Source organism: Nelumbo nucifera, chromosome 1, assembly GCF_055504915.1.
Source record: "Nelumbo nucifera cultivar China Antique chromosome 1, China Antique-T2T, whole genome shotgun sequence".
Taxonomy (NCBI): domain Eukaryota; kingdom Viridiplantae; phylum Streptophyta; class Magnoliopsida; order Proteales; family Nelumbonaceae; genus Nelumbo; species Nelumbo nucifera.
This window is the reverse complement of record NC_142649.1, coordinates 80,810,660-80,828,122: the sequence shown is the minus strand read 5'-3', so window position 1 is coordinate 80,828,122 and position 17,463 is coordinate 80,810,660. Positions and strand designations below refer to the sequence as shown.

The following is a 17,463-nucleotide window of genomic DNA, read 5'->3' as shown; positions in this document are numbered from 1 at the left end:
AGGAGAGACATGATAAGAAGATTGAAGAGAGCAGGGCCTTTAAGTTCTTGGCTGGACTGGACCCAGTGTATGAGGGCATAAGGTCACAAATTCTTGGAAGAGATGAAATGCCCTAGTTACATCATGTTTATTATCTGGTAAGAAATGAAGAGGTCAGGAGAAAGGAGATGCAAGTTGACACTCAGAAGCAACCAGTTGAACAATCTATAGAACATTCAGCCCTGATTTCTACAAATCAAAAGGGGAACAGATATCCAGACAAAAGGCATCTTAAGTGCACTCATTGTGGAGGTGAAAGACATGTAAAAGAAAGTGTTGGGTCCTGTACCCTCACCTAAAGCCAGCTACATTGAAAAAGGACAAGAAGGGGCAGAAGGGTCAAGCGGCAAGTGGGAACCTTGCCACTAGTAACAATGGTGATAGCTCACAGAGTATACAAACAGTGGCTTCTTCTTCCATGGGGCAGGTTGCTAGTTCCTCCGGAGCCAGTACCTTGGGCTTCATTGCTGATGAGGTAGAGGTCCTTAGCCAGGCTTTATCCCGTCTAAGGAGTAACTCTTTTGCTTCCTCCTCTCTTGCCAGATCAGGTATAGTCTCTACCTTTAGTGCAACTAGTCCTATTGACTCTTTGTCTTGGGCTATTGATTCCGGTGCAACTGACCACATGACACATATGTCCTCCTTATTCTCTTCATATCACTTGTTGCCTGGTCAGGATAAGATGAGAGTTGCTGACGGGTCTTTCTCCACTATCTCTGGCAAAATGGTGGTTGACCTAAGCAAGGACCTCTCTCTTAAATTAGTTTTGCATGTTCCTAATCTTACCTCAAACCTTTTGCCTGTTTCAAAACTTACCAAAAATTTGAACTGTAGCATAACCTTTTTTCCTACTCATTGTGTCTTTCAGGACAGATTGACGAAGAGAACGATTGGGAGCGGTCATGAGTATGGAGGCCTCTACTATTTTGATGCAGACATCGGTTCAGCCTTACAAGCATCTGCTGCTAGTGGTTCGGAGAATGTGGAGTCAATAGCTAGGTTGCATCTGTGGCATGCTAGGCTAGGTCATTTACCTTTTTCTTCATTGCAAGTGTTGTTCCCCGAATTGTTTAAGGGCATTTCAAGTCAGAGTTTAGTCTGTGAAGTATGTCAACTGTCAAAACAATATAGAACTGTTTATCCAGTTTCCAGTAATGAAATTCAAGCTCCTTTTGATTTGGTTCATTCTGATGTATGGGGCCCTTCACCTATTGTTTCTATTGATGGCTTTCGTTACTTTATCAGTTTTATTGACCACTACTCTCGATGCACATAGATCTACCTGTTAAAAGGAAGAGATGAAGTGCCACGGATAACCATGGCATTTTGCAAAATGATTGAAACACAATTTGACAAGAAGATTAAGCAATTCCGGTCAGATAACGCTGCTGAATATTTTGAAAAATCCTTGAACTTGTTCATGGAAGATGCTGGCATGCTACATCAATCATCTTGTACTAATACCCCTCAACAGAATAGGGTTGCTGAGCGCAAGAATAGACATCTATTGGAGACAGCTCGAGCCTTACTATTCCAACACAAGGTTCCCAAGCACTACTGGTCTCAAGCTGTACTTACTGCATCATATCTGATAAATCGGATGCCATCTAAGGTGTTGGGTATGAAAACCCTTTTCTCTGTTTTGTGTCCTACCCTTCCAGACTTTCCTCTTCCTCCTAGGGTCTTTGGTTGTGTATGTTTTATACATGTAAAGGATCCAAAGAAGACCAAGCTGGATCCTAGGGCTACGAAAGGAATCTTTTTTGGGTACTCTCCTACACAAAAGGGTTACAAGTGTTATGATCCTGTCACCAAGAGATATGTCACCAGAGATGTGGTCTTTTTGAGTCTCAACCCTACTTTCAGTCTTCCCAGAATCCTCTTCAGGGGGAGACTAGTGGGATGGAAGAGGATTCTTGTTCTCCCTTCTTTTTTGTTCCTCTATCTGCCTCGGGCCTTCCATCCTCTCCTTCTACTCCTCCTAGTTGTGGCATCCCTGGTGAACCTAGTGAGGCTCCCACTGTGCCTACTACCTCTCCTGATACTGCAGATGTTCCTGAGGGCTCTAGTAGGCAACAGAAAGATATAAGAATCACCTACAACAGAAGAAAAAAGGGCCCCCAAACTCATGACAGCAACCAGTTGGACTCGGATCAATCTGTCTCCTCAATCCAAGGTAATCCCAACACACATACTTCTTATTTGGATCTTCCTATTGCTCTTCGTAAGCCTATCCGTTCTTGTACTACTCGGCACCCCATTGCTGATTTTGTTTCTTACACACGTTTATCTCCATCCTATCACTCCTTTGTGCCTGCTCTTTCTTCTGTACATGTTTCTTCTAGGTACTCAGAGGTTGTGTCTGACCCAAGGTGGAAAGAAGCTATGAATGAAGAGATGAAAGCTTTAATGAAAGCAAGGACTTGGGAATTAGTGGATCTTCCCGAAGGGAAGAGCACTGTCGGGTGCAAGTGGGTGTTCACTGTAAAGCATAGGGAAGACGGGTCCATTGAAAGGTACAAGGCCCGGCTTGTGGCAAAGGGGTTTACTCAAAAAGAAGGGATTGACTACAAAGAAACCTTTGCTCCAGTAGCGAAGCTCAACACAATTCGGGTTTTACTGTCATTAGTAGCAAATTTTTCATGGGAACTCCATCAGCTGGATGTGAAGAATGCCTTCCTAAATGGTGATCTTCATGAAGAAGTATTTATGGACCCTCCACCAGGCTACGACTTTGATAGAAAGGTGTGTAAACTGAGGAAAGCATTATATGGCCTAAAGCAGTCTCCTCGTGCATGGTTTAAGAGGCTTTGTGGGGCCATGAAGAAAGTGGGGTACACTCAGAGTGGTGCAGACCATACCTTGTTCATAAGGAGATAGGATAGCAAACTTACAGCACTCATTGTTTATGTGGATGATATGGTGATTACTGGGAATGACCTAGAAGAGATCAAAAGACTAAAGGAGTTTTTAGCCTCTGAATTTGAGATCAAAGACTTGGGCCATTTGAGATACTTTCTTGGGATTGAAGTTGCTAGATCAAGAGAGGGAATCTATATATGTCAGCGGAAGTATGTACTTGACCTCCTAGAAGAGATAGGCATAGGGTGTAGACCAGCAGATACCCCAATAGAACAGAACCATGGTCTACAGGAATCAGTAGGGGAGGACTACTGTGATAAAGAGAGATACCAAAAATTGGTAGGGAAGCTGATATATCTATCTCTCACCCAACCAGATATCACTTATGCTGTGCATGTTGTCAGTCAGTTCATGCACTCTCCAAAGATCCCTCATATGAGAGCAGTTGAAAGGATTCTTAGGTACTTGAAGACTTGCCCAAGAAAGGGAATTCTGTTCAGAAAACACAATAAAATTGAAATTGAAGCTTATACTGATGTTGATTGGGCCGGTTCTGCTAGGGACAGAAAATCAACTTCAGGATATTGTACATTTGCTGGAGGGAACCTGGTTACATGGCGGAGTAAGAAGCAGAACGTAGTTGCTAGATCAAGTGCGGAGGCTGAATATCGACCTATGGCTCATGGTGTTGCTGAACTTTTGTGGCTCAGGACCCTTCTTGGTGAGCTTGGCATAAAAGTTGAGGGTCCTCTCAGGCTGTACTGTGACAACAAGGCTGCCATCAACATTGCAAATAACCCAGTGCAACATGACAGGACAAAACATATTGAGATTGATCGACATTTTGTTAGAGAAAGAATTGTCTCGGGAGAACTCTGCATTCCTTATACTCCATCCGAGATGCAGATTGCAGATGTGCTGACTAAAGGGTTGGTTGCAACAAAATTCTTGGACCTTCTTGGCAAGCTAAACATGACTGACATCCATGCTTAGCTTGAGGGGGAGTGTTAAGTTGACTGATTTTATGTATTGTTGGTTCGGCTGATAAGTGTACATGTTAGTTAGTATTGGGCTTTAAACCGTTTGGTACTGGCCTTGTTATTGGGCCTAAGTCTGTTTAGTGTTTTAATCAGTCTGGGTGTCCCATCACTAATCAGGGGCATTCTAGACATTTCATGTAACACTGTACTGTAATCTACTATAAGTAATAGTATTGTCGACTGGGTTACTCAGTTCGACATTCTCAGCATTTGTTTGCCTTCACCTCTCTTCTACTACTTCAGCTGCAATCTCTCAACAAACACGCTTGTCCAGGGCTGAGATGGTGGAACGCAGGGCGAGGGGACAATATTTTAATTGTGATGAACTTTACTCAGCAGGGCACAAGTGCAAGAGACTTTTCTGCCTCCTGGTGGAACAAGAGGAAGATGAGGATGAACCCTCTTCATTGGAACCCGATCCAGGAGGGCAAAATCATTCCACTTATCCTGGATTCCTTTGACTGTGTTTCAAGACACCTATCCTGAATTCGAGCTTGAGGACAAGCTCTTAGTCCAAGAGGGGAGTAATGTTGTGGATGCAGCCGCAGACAGTAGCAGTACAGCAGCAGTAATGGGCGTTAGATTCAGTTTCTTAGTTACGCAGTAGCATTATTATTTCCTAGGTCTTTTAGAAAGTTTCTTAATGTTTCTTTTAGAAAGTTTCCTAATGTTTTTAGAAAGTCTCTTAAGTTTCCCAATGTTCTTAGAAAGCCTCTTAATGTTTTTAGAAAGTTCTTTTTTAGAAATTTCCTTAAGAAGGACTCTTGTAATTCCTATTTAAAGAGCAGATGTTATTCAATAAATCCATCCAGAATTTCAGTCAAGAAAGAGCAGAGGAGAATTGGTGATCTCTTTAACAAATCACCATTAAGGCGCCAAGATAGGTTCCTCAAGAAAAGGGAGGAACAAGGGAAAACAAGAGGTTTTCCCCGTTAACCGACCTGTGACGAGATCCTATTTGTGGGCCCATAACAATGAATACATAACTCATTAACTACTCAATCAGTCTGATATTCAAACATGGTAAGAAACAAGTTCAGGGAAAGCATTGCCAAACTTTGCTCCAATGCTAAATAATCATGTAAGAGAATCCACTGCAACCTTCAAGAAATTAAATTGGGGAATGAGAAAACAACAAAGTGCAAATAGCTGGCAGCTTACTAGTTCCTTAAGTTCAGAAAGAGAATCCACTGATTTCTTGGATCCCTCCAGCCTTGTGTCCACAAACTTGGAGGGCTCTGATGTAGTTGAGAACAATAAAGAGTCCTCCTTGGGGAAATGTAGACACCCAAAAGAATTTGTGTCCTTCAAAACCCCATTCTCATTTGCACCTCCAGGCACAGAGCCAGGTCCAGACTTCACATGTGATAGACACCTGTCTGCAAAACAATGTCAGGTGGTCAGAATAATCCCAGCAAACTTCATGTGAATACACTGCCTCCATAGTACAGGAGAAGAAAAGAAGAAATATAAGGCAAACATGTTTCTATATGATCATTCATTTCAAACACAATTATAGAACAAAAACTATGTACTTCTGAACATCAGCCATGGAGTGACAGACTTTTAAAACTAGTGACGATTGAATACATTAGAACTGTGTTTAGTTTGAAGGAAAAGGTAGGGAAACCTACACAAAATTAGGCACTTCTGAACATCAGCCATGGAGTGACAGACTTTTAAAACTAGTGAGTATTAAATACATTAAAGCTGTTTTTGGTTTGAAGGAAAAGGTAGGGAAACCTATACAAGGTCCCTACGTTTTCCTTCAAACCAAACACAGCCAAAAGGAAAAGATAAAGCATCAGACTTGTCACCAAATAGAAGAAGAGCAAGTTCAACTGGATGCAGATTATAAAAACAAGAGAACTTCTCCCAAGAGACTAAAAAATTCACAAAACTGATTGAATGATGTAATGGAAACTGGTGCCTGATGAATATTAAAATAATATAAGATATATGTGTACTGTGGCAAGTCTAAGTCGGATTAAGGTTTGACTAAAAAAGTATAAAGTGTATTGTTCTTACTGGCCAAATTATTAATAGAGCAATTGGTATGAACTTATAACTACATTACACCCACTGATGTCAATTACATTAATGCTTATATATAATAAAAATTGAATTGCATGTTAAACCTAGCATTTTTTAAATCTCCTCAAGAATAATTGAATATTTAACTAAAAAGGTAAGGAGGTTATTCCCAAATGAATACAAATAGACATATTTCATAACATAATATAAATAGCAAAGTAATACAATGAAATATGGGAACGGCTAATGAAGTTGTGAGAATGTGGATTTATATTTAAGGACTTTGGAGAGAGACACTGATTAGAAATATAAAATAAAGAAGATATCGCAGAGTAACATATCCCATGTAGCTCTGTGCTGGATGACATGAGAAAATGATGACGAAAGAGCTAATCAAAAGTAACCTCGCGGTGTCATTCACAGCATCATGTTAACAAAGGTGTGGAATCGCCAACCAAGTGAGGTTTGGCAGCAGAGGATCTCATTGGAAAGGGAACCTCATAGGAGCAGGATCCCAGGATATACCATGCAAGCATAATATGATGAGGCAACCTCACCAGCATGAGAGCTGTCTTGTAAAATACCTCGTGCAAGGGAAAACCTTGTTAAAATAATTTAGTTGTTGGTGTTAGGGTCTGTTTGGCTAAGTGTTTTTTTATTTCGTTATTTCACTTCTGTTATGTCTGTTATTGTACTCAGGGGCACGAGGGTCTTTTCCCTTATTATTTCTGCCGCCCTATATATATTATAATAAAGGCTGGCGCCGCCAGTACTGTTACATTGCAAATTCCTTCTCTTCTCTTCTCTCTTCTCTCTTCTCTCTTCTCTCTTCTTCTCTTCTCCTCTCTTCCTGTTATTTCTGGCCGGCCATACTGTCAAGATGGTACCAGAGCGGGAATACTGACTAAAGAGAGCAGATCAAACAACCTTTACTGAGAGAACAGATCGAACAGACTTGCTGAACCTGGGCGGAACAGAGATCTGAATCTGGACTGAGGAAAACAGCTCTACAACTGGTACAGTTCTTCCGTTTTCTCTTCTTTACCCTCCTTGGTTGTGTACCAAGTGAAAACCAAATGAATCTGGGCTGCTGAATGCTGTCGGATCTGTATACCTCTCTTTTTTTTTGGATCGTGTGATCCTGTTCATGTGTTAAGACGACTGTAGGTCAAGGATGACCTGCCATCTCAATAATTTGACTTGATTACAAGTGATAAGGATCTCTCCTGCTGATTAATGGCTTTAGACATTCTGGAAGGCTGGTAGGTTGGGAGTGTTAAAACCGTACAGGTCTGAAATCCGCCGAATATTGCCTCTGTTTTGTCCTGAATTTGGTACTGTTTATGCTCAGCCTGTTTTTAAACCCAAGTGTGTGGGTGTGGACTGAGTGGAGCATTGTTTTGTGGAGTAAGGAGGGGTCCTAAGTCCTTTGTTTTGTCCTGAATTTGGTACTGTTTGTGCTCAGCCTGTTTTTAAACCCAAGTGTGTGGGTGTGGACTGAGTGGAGCATTGTTTTGTGGAGTAAGGAGGGGTCCTAAGTCCGGTGTTTGGGACTGATTATCTGTTTTGACCATGTCGTCTGATAATTCTGCTACTTCAGAGATTTCAGGGAGCCACAATGGAGTGAGTGGGGGGATGGATATGAGTTTTCCCATGGCTGTTATTCCCTTTGATGGTCTGAACTACCTTGAGTGGTCTAGGGGAATAAAACTCTACATCACTGCTAGGGAGAAAATAGGATACATCAATGGGAGAGTGAAGGAACCGAAGTATGGAAGTGCTGAATATGATAGGTGGAACCAAGAGAATAGTATGGTGATGTCTTGGCTCTTGGTTTCCATGCTGCCACAAGTAAGGAAGACTTTTATGTGGGCTGAAACTGCTTGTGAGATATGGGAACAAGCAAAGTCCACCTATTCAGAGTAGAGACACTATGCCAAGATATATCAACTGCAAGCTGAATCCTCTACTTACAAGCAGGGGGAGAGGAGTCTCTCGATGTACTATTCTGATTTGACATCGATATGGAAAGAACTTGATCACTATCAGAATGTGAATTGGAAGTGTGATGAAGATGCAAAGGCATATAAGTCACTTGTATCTCAACGAGTTTTTGCCTTCCTCCTAGGGCTGAATCCTTCGTATGAGTCCATCAGGGTGCAGATCTTGGGTAGTAAAGATTTGCCATCAGTTCAGGAGGTGTATGCCTTGGTGCAGTCAGAAGAGAGTAGAAGAAGTGTGATGAATGGTGTAGAAGGTGACTCTCAGAAAAAAACAGATGATAAGAGCAAACTTTGGTGCACTCACTGCTAGAAGACACGACACACGAGAGATACATTTTGGGATCTCCATGGAAAACCTAAATGGGCACAGGATTTGCGTAAGAAGTCAACACCTGATCAGGGCAAGAAACCAGGCCAGTAGAATCAAAAAAGGTACAACTCAGCTAATATGGCGTCGACAAAGACTACTTCTTTGGTAACTCAGGAGAGGCATCCCAGTTCTGACCCTAAGGAAGATATTATCAACTCCTTTCGTGAACATTTGGAATTGTATGGTAGGACTCTCCGCCAGATGGATTCTGGTTCTACTCCCTCTACTTCGTTTGTGTCTACATCAGGTAATGTTGCCACAACCTTCCATGTGTCATCTCCTACCACTGATTCTCCTTGGATTATTGACTCCGGAGCCTCAAACCACATGACCAGTAAGTCAAATTTGTTTCAGACATAACCTTCTCTCTGGGAGAGATAAGGTAAGACTAGCTGATGGTTCTTTCTCTACCATAGCTAGCCGAGGTACCATACCTCTCCCACTTGGCCTTACCCTTCCTAATGTACTACATGTTCCGAAATTACCTATTAATTTGTTGTCCATTAGTAGTCTAGCTCACTCCTTGAACTGCTCAGTCACTTTTTTTCCGTCTTCATGTGTGTTTCAGGATTTGGCCTCGGGGAAGACGATTGGTAGAAGAAGCATGGTGGATGGTCTCTACGTGTTGGAGAATAATGCTGGTCTTGTGGCTACAGAGTCCATGATTTCGTCAAGTGAGAGTCAAGCCTATTTATGGCATAATCGTCTAGGTCATCTTTCTTTTGAGTCATTAAAAGTTATGTTTCCAAAGTTGTTTTAGTCCTTATCAGTGAGTCAGTTACAGTGTCAGACTTGTCAATTGAATAAGCATTGTAGAAGTTCTTTACCTTTGCGAAATAAAAGATCTGAATTTCCATTTCATATTGTTTATTCTTATGTTTGGGGCCCTGTTACTCTACCTACTGAGGCTGGCTATAAGTACTTCATTACCTTGATTGATGATTATTCTAGATACACTTAGGTTTACCCTATGCGATCTCGAGATGAAGTGCCAAAAATTGTGAAGGATTTTCAACGCATGGTGTTCACTCAGTTCCAAACGGAAATCCATATCTTCCAGTCAGACAATGCGAAGGAATATTTCCATAGTGATCTCACGGAGTTTTTTGCTTCGAGTGGGTCACTTCACCAACAAAATGGTGATGTTGAACGGAAGAACCGCCACCTTCTCGAAGTAGATCGTGGCTTATTAATTCATATGAATGTGCCAAAACGGTTTTGGATGGATGCAGTCTTGTGTGCTACATATATCATCAATTGCATGCCCTCTCGGCTACTAGAGTATAAGGCCCCACATCAGCTTTTGTTCACTACAGCCCCGTTGTCCACCATTCCGATGCGTGTTTTTGGGTGTCGTTGCTTTGTCCATAACCTGTCCCCTACTCGTGGTAAGCTTGATCCTCGGGCTATTCCTTGTGTTTTTCTTGGTTACCCTTTATCTCAAAAGGGGTATCGCTGCTATGATCCCACCTCTCGCAAGTACTATGTCTCCATTGATGTATCCTTCTTTGAGAATCAACCTTTTTTCTCAGTTTCTCCTCAGAGGGAGAGTAGGATTGAGGAGAAACAGGCGACTCAAACTCAACTACCTCCTTTACCCGATCCTCCTTCATTCCGGGTTTTTCATCGTCGCCATAAAAGCCAACAGAGTTCAAGAGCCGTGGAACCTAACACTATGCAACCAACATCATCGGATTCACCCGAGGCAGATCCGTCTCATCAGCCAGGTACACTTGCTCCTGTTGATATGTCTGTTCCTCTAAATGTTGATTCACCTGTCATCAATGATCTTAATATTCCCATTGCTAAGAGAAAGGGTGTTAGGTCTTGTACCACTAATCATCCTATCTCTAATTTTGTGTCCTATGATCATGTTTCACCTTCATACCGTGCCTTCCTTTCTTCTGTGGACAGTGTCCCCGTTCCTAAGAATGTGGCAGAAGTTTTGTCTAAACCTGAATGGACAGATGCAATGCAGGAAGAAATTGATGCTTTACACAAAAATGGCACTTGGGAGTTGGTAGACCTTCCTGAAGGGAAGGAACCAGTGGGTTGCAAGTGGGTGTTCACAGTGAAACACAAGGCTGATGGAACTGTTGAAAGGTACAAGGCTAGACTGGTAGCAAGAGGCTTTACACAGGTATATGGAGTGGACTATGCAGAGACTTTTGCTCCAGTAGCCAAGATGAACTCTATCAGGATTCTTCTTTCATTGGCAGCAAATCTTGATTGGGAACTTCACCAGTTGGACATCAAAAATGCTTTCTTGAATGGTGACTTGGAAGAGGAAGTGTACATGATCCAACCCCCAGGGTTCTGTGCCAAAGGCAGTGAACAAAAGGTGTGCAAGTTAAAAAAATCTTTATATGGGTTGAAACAATCACCTCGGGCTTGGTTTAGTAAGTTCCATTTAGTAGTTCAACAGATGGGGTTCAAACAATGCCAGTCAGATCATACTCTATTTGTGAAAAGAGGTGAAGGTAAAATTGCAGCTCTTATTGTGTATGTGGATGACATAGTGATCACAGGAGATTGGGAGGCTGAAATACAGAGACTAAAAAAATTCTTAGCCACTCAATTTGAGGTGAAAGATTTAGGCCCCTTACGTTACTTCCTTGGAATTGAAGTTGCCCGCTCTCACAAGGGCATCTTTATTTCCCAACGGAAATATGTACTAGACCTACTAGAAGATACAGGCAAGTTGAGGGTAAAACCAATTGATTCGCCAATTGAATCTAATCATCATCTGGGAGACAGTCAGGGAGAGTTTTTGAAAGATGTGAAGAAGTTCCAGAGACTCGTGGGGAGACTTTTGTATTTGTCTATGACCAGGCCTAATATTGCCTATGCAGTGGGTGTCCTTAGTCAATTGATGCACAACCCTAGGACAACTCACTTTGAAGCTGTAGAGAGGATCTTGAGATACCTCAAGAAGTTTCCGGAGCTGGTTTGTTGTTCCAGAAACATGGTCACTTAAAGGTGGAAGTATATACTGATGCAGATTGGGCAGGAGCAGTCAATGACCGAAAGTCTACCAGTGGGTATTGTGCCTTTGTAGGAGGAAACCTGGTCACATGGAGAAGTAAAAAACAAAGTGTGGTGGCTAGATCTAATGCTGAAGCAGAGTATAGAGCAATGGCTCATGGGGTTGCTGAAATCATGTGGATAAGAAATCTGTTAGGTGAACTGGGTTTCACAGTGAGCAATCCTATGTCACTCTACTGTGACAATAAAGTTGCCATCAATATTGCTGCTAATCCAGTCCTGCACGATAGGACGAAACACATTGAAGTGGACAAGCATTTTATCAGAGAGAAACTTGAAAATGGAGAAGTGTGTACACCATATGTCAGCTCAGAAGAACAACTTGCAGATATCTTCACCAAAGGTCTTCATCATGTGCAACACAAAGATTTGTGTGACAAGTTGGGCATGATTGACATCTATGCTCCAACTTGAGGGGGAGTGTTAAAATAATTTCGTTGTTGGTGTTAGGGTCTATTTGGCTAGTTAAAGTGTTTTTTTTATTTCGTTTTTTCACTTCTGTTATGTCTGTTATTGTACTCAGGGGCACAAGGGTCTTTTCCCTTGTTATTTCTGCCGCCCTATATATATTATAATAAGGGCTGGCGCCGCCAGTACTGTTACATTGCAAATTCCTTCTCTTCTCTTCTCTCTTCTCTCTTCTCTCTTCTCTCTTCTTCTTCTCTTCTCCTCTCTTCCTCTTATTTCTGGCCGGCCATACTGTCAAGAAACCTCATACTCGGGGTGAGACATGTGACCACCTCAGGGAAACCACGACTGGTTGTACCTGATGTCCATGCAGACACCCATCACATTTGGAGTGGCTTCCAAGAACGCGGCATGGGAGAGAAACTAACAGAATTTGCTTCCCATGTGTTCGTTAAAGTGAAGAAGATTCTGGAATATGCATCTCATGCACGTAGTTCAGTTCCCCGGTTCTATAAATAGGGAACAAGAGGTCTGAAGAAAGGATCCTTCCTTTAGCCATATTGAGTTCTAATTTCCCCTGTAACTCACTACCAATCCAACCTTCTGAGCCCTTAGCTCTTCTCATCTTTAAACACTTCTCTCCCCAACTTCAGGACCAACAAACCATCCTCATCTGGTAGGCTTACAGAAGTTGTATAGCTAAGATGAAATACGTGAACAAAACATTAGAGTAGACATCTTTAGCAAACAAAATCATAACTCACAAATGGAAGCACAATTTATTGGGTTATATTCCAATTTTTGTTTGCTACGCTTACAAAAGAAAGGAAATTAACTCCCCAAAAGAACAGAATCACTAAGGAGGGAAGGTAACTCTCATACAAAGAGCCCTATTAAATCTCCCAATCCATTTTGTTTTATTTACTGCTCCAGCATCAGTAATCGACCAAATGGAGAAGCTGAAACTAGACTTCCTATGGAATGGCACAAATGATATCAAGAAGTTCTATCCTGTGGCTTGGAACCAGGCGCGTATGCCAAACTAAAGGGGTGGTGTTGGAATCTGGTCTTTGAATCCCTTAAACAAAGCTCTGTTGGGAAAATGGCTGTGGAGATACAGCATTGAAAAGGAAGTGCTATGGAGGAAACTGATATAAGAAAATTATGGGGGCGATGCTCTTGACTGGCAAACTGAGACTCCTCGAACAGCATATGGCTTGGGTATATGGAGAGGGGTGATGAAAGTCCATGAGTTTTCCAAATATATCAAATTCAAACCAGGAATGGGCAACAGGACCCACTTTATTGAAAGAATGTATGGTGTGGCCAAAGACTCCTCCGTGGTGCTCATCCTCAGATTTTCAATATGGCAGCACAGGAAAATGCATTAGTTCAGGACTGTTTCCTAATTTCAGCAGGTCAAGCAGTGTGAACTCCAAAATTGAGAAGGAATGTGCATGACTGCAAGTTACAAGAATCGATCTATCTATTGGACTTGATAAATAAGATCCTCCTCCTCTGTCCAAATCCCAAAAAACAGATAGGATGGTCCGTAGGACAGATAGGCCAGTTCTCAGTTGGATCTTATGATAATAAATTAATAGAGCAGGGAGGAGCCAAAGTGGATTGGAGTTGGATTTGGAGATCCAAGTCTCCTTTTAAAGTGATATTCTTCATGTGGACAGGCATCTTGAACAGAATTCACCATCGATCCCTTGCAACCAAAAGGAGTACAATTGACCAACCTATGCAGTCTCTGTAATGAAGAAGAATCTGTTGATCACTTATTAATTTACTGAAAGGTTTCTTACAATATCTGGTCACATGCCTACAAGTTTTTGGCGTACACTGGATGACCCCCAAGGATCTAAGTCCGTCCTCATGGCAGATAAGGAGCCTCAAATAAGAGAGTATCCAGATTATGGAAGATGGTCCCTTTAGATCATGTGCTGGAGTTTATGGCAGGAAAAAAAAAATAGCAAGATCTTTAAGGTGTCCACAGAGGTACTTATCGGTAACATGGACAGGCTTCTAGGTTTTTGGTCAAAGAACCTCAAGGAGTTCCAATATTTTAGGTGCCTTTTGGCAAGTCTTTTTTGAAAGGTCTTCTGGAAGATCTGACAGCCAAAAGACGTAGTGGGCTGTTACATAAAGATCTTGGCAGCCCACACGTTTGGTTGGAGGCACATCTTTCCGCACAAAGACAAGACGAAGAAAGGCAAGAAGCTCGATTTCTAGCTTCCCAAAATAAGCTCGAGTCGATCTTCTCGCGTCTTTTTGGGGCACAGTCTTTCAGCAGCTAGATATTCTCCCAAACAAACGGGAAAAGACGAAAATACAGACTGCCAGGATTCTAAACAGCCAACAGCCCGCACAGAAAGACATGCCAAACGGGGCTAGTTTCTCTGACTTTGGTAAACAATGTCAACAGATTATATCTTACAATGATTTTGTAGTCTCAAATAGCTATATGTACATATGTTGATATGCTCTTTGGGTGGAGAAAATAGCCCATTTTCTGACCATGGAGGGTTCCTCTCAATTAAGCCAACTGAACTTGAACGAGAGGATATCAAAACAGGAGTATTACCTCCTCAATCTCTTAAGCTATATTCTATCAAGTAAATATGTAGTCTAAAACTGTAGACTGCCTACTTTAACATAGTATAAAGTTTTCTTGTCAGAATTCAACAATCAACACCCCACCCAAGTGATATCATCTCCCAGGTTAAACTACAAACATGATTGTGGTCCTAACATTTAATCAAAAAAATTTCACTGGCTTCCAAAACAAAAACAAAAAAAAGAAAAAAAAATCAGTAGACAACTGGCCAAATAAAACAATAAAACCCACAAATTTAACATGTAATGTTTTAGAATCATAAATATTTCTGTAAATTAACCTGAACAAATAACTGCAACTCCATGGTAGCAACCAGACCGTGCCTGAAGTCCACCTACAAGTAACAAGATGAATCAGGAAAAAATAGTAACTTTGAATTTTTTTTTAAATAACATGTTAATAGAAAAATGAGAAGATAGAAGAGCATAACAGTCTTAAATATAGTGAAAATATGTACTAGACAAGCCCAAAGAAAGACAAAAGGTCATAGAGAGAAAAGCCTGCATGGGAATATATAGATAAGGCCTTCCAAGACAGAAATCTTTCCAAATGCATGTCTTTTGGCCCATGCAACTGCTTGGGGGAGGGGGGGTTCTGAATACAAAACTCGGACTCTTTACTGTTATACTTGAGGATTTATTAATACCTTGGTTCCACACCTCAGTGCAATTTGTCGTATAAACTCCAGCAGGAGATTCTGGATACTGCAGATTACCACGTTCTGAATAATGAAGATCCTTGTTGGTGGAAGATGAGTGTCCAAGAGGATCCTCACCTTTAAAATGAAACTTTCAGAAACGATCATACATAATGACAAATGAAGTCATCAACCATTAAGATAAACAAGGATTACCAGCAAATGATTAAAAACATACAGGAAGGAAAACACAAAACATAACAATTGACATCTTACCAAGCCCATCAAAACATATCACTGAACGGAAAACCAAGAACCACGTCAACTTTAGCTTTACATGACTCAACAGCCCTTCTAATCAAAACTTGCCATGAGAAGACATGCATGAAGAAAGTACCATAAACATGTTTATATAGCCTGAAAATTTCTAACCTTGCTCTTAGAATTGCATACTCAACTCAACTCAAGAAAGCTTTGTCCCAACTATATGGGGTCAGTTACATAAATTCTGTTCTGCCATTCCACTCTTTTCAGTGCCACTTACATGGTTAGATATGGATTCTCAAATCAATTCACAATACCTCAACACATGTCTATTTTGGCCTGCCCCGTGTTCTTCGAGACTCTTCAACTTGCAACAGGTGACTTCTTACTAATGCTGTAGATGGTCTCAACTATATGGTATATGTATACCATGGTAAGAAATCTAGAATCTTGATGCCACCAAGACAGTGTGATGTGCACCCAAGAGTTCTCTATTGCATTGACATAATTGTATCATATTTTTGGACTTTGTTTCTTATTATTTAGAAGTAAAGTACTACATATTTTACATTTTCTACCAGTTATGGTGAAGCATGAAAGTTCCTGAAACTTGAACAGGTTAATGATCAAAGGGGCAAGAATCCTTAGTCAGCAAGTTTACATACTATATTCAAAGTAAATCTAATTTTAAAATCATGTAGTTCAGAACAACATAAATCTTGTCATAAAATATGCAACTTTCTTGAAGGTCTTGGCCAATTCATAAAATAATTCTTGATATTCTTATCCTTCTAGTTTTTTTCATTATTTTCAACACCCATGTTTTATCCTCTTTTAACCAACTTGACTTCCGTGACCCTATGTTTTCTTTTATGCATATTACAGTTGTAAGCCTGTTCAAAATATCATCCATTGTGCTTCAAAACCGACGGATTTTGTGGTGCTCAGTTGGTGTTTGGTCTTGTTAGGTTGAAGCTTTTGTATGTATTGATGGTTCGGCTGATAAGAGTTCTTATTAGCCTGTATTTGAGTTTAAGTTGTTATGTACTGGGCCTGTGTTAATGGGCCTAAGTCTGTTTAGTGTTTTAAGTTGTCTGGGTGTCCCATCACTAATCAGGGGCATCCCAATCATTTTATGTAACATTGTACTGCACTTTAATATAAATAATAGTACTGTCGATTGGGTTAGTTCAGTTCGACATTCACAGCATCTCTTGGTCTTCTCCTCTCTTCTACTGCTTCAGCTACAGCACTTCAGCTTTCATGGTATCAGAGCATTAAGCACCTTCCCGGTTACAGCCAACGCCATCTCTTCTCTCTTGCTGCCTTTCTTTTCTTTTTTTTTTTCTGGGTTGCTGCCGTGAAACCCTAGGGTTGTAGGAGAACAAAACAAGGTTCGAACTTAGGGTTTCCCTTGGTTGTAGGGTGCAAGGGAAGTAAGACCCAGACGCTGATGTCCTACTAGACTGTTTCTAGTAGATAGTAGCTATTCGGCTACTAAGAGAGGTCTGTATAGGACAGACCTAGTTGAGGACTGATTTCAGCAGTCCTAGCAGTAGCCGTAAGGGGGAGAACTCTCTCTACAGTTTGCAGTACTCGAAGCTCAAGTGAAGTCTTCATAGCATAGTTGGGAGAACTCTCTTTACAGTTGCAGTACTCGAAGCTCAAGTGAAGTCTGCATAGCACAGTGGTGGAGAGCCCTTAGTTTCAGGTCGGTTACCAGCCCAGAACACCTCATTTGCTGCCGTAACTGAACTGCTTCAGAACTGTGTGACAGTCTCAGCAAGTCTGAAACAATGTTGCGAGCTGTCAGAACCTTCTTCAACTCTGCAACTAGTCTCTCTTTCAGCACTGTGATCACTTCGGCTAGTCTTAAACAATGCCATCTACACAGAGGCTGCAGTCAAGATGTCTTCAGTATCCGGAGAGGTTTCTTCTAGGGACAAAGAACTTGCTGCAAGGTCTTCAAATCTGGAAAACCCTAATCTGCACAGCTTGCAGATTACAAGTGTGCTGCTGGATGAGTACAACTTCAGGGAATGGTCCGTTTTTGCAATGCTTTTTATTACTTCCCGTGATCTCACAGGCTACTTAGATGGGAACAAGAAGGAACCTGAGGTTGGCAGTGCAGAGTATGC

At 41.3% G+C, this 17,463-nt stretch overlaps 1 pseudogene across 1 annotated transcript in view; it reads right to left on the bottom strand.

The window, feature by feature from the left end:
* The window catches only part of LOC104588904 (RNA polymerase II C-terminal domain phosphatase-like 1), a 50,055-nt pseudogene that overhangs the window by 16,595 nt on the left and 15,997 nt on the right, over positions 1–17,463 (bottom strand). Inside the window, exons 9-11 of the transcript XR_016081145.1 lie at positions 15,071–15,199; positions 14,705–14,758; positions 5,103–5,316 (exon numbers count right to left, since the gene is read on the bottom strand). The product of XR_016081145.1 is annotated as an RNA polymerase II C-terminal domain phosphatase-like 1 (transcript). The remainder of the gene's footprint in view (positions 1–5,102; positions 5,317–14,704; positions 14,759–15,070; positions 15,200–17,463) is intronic.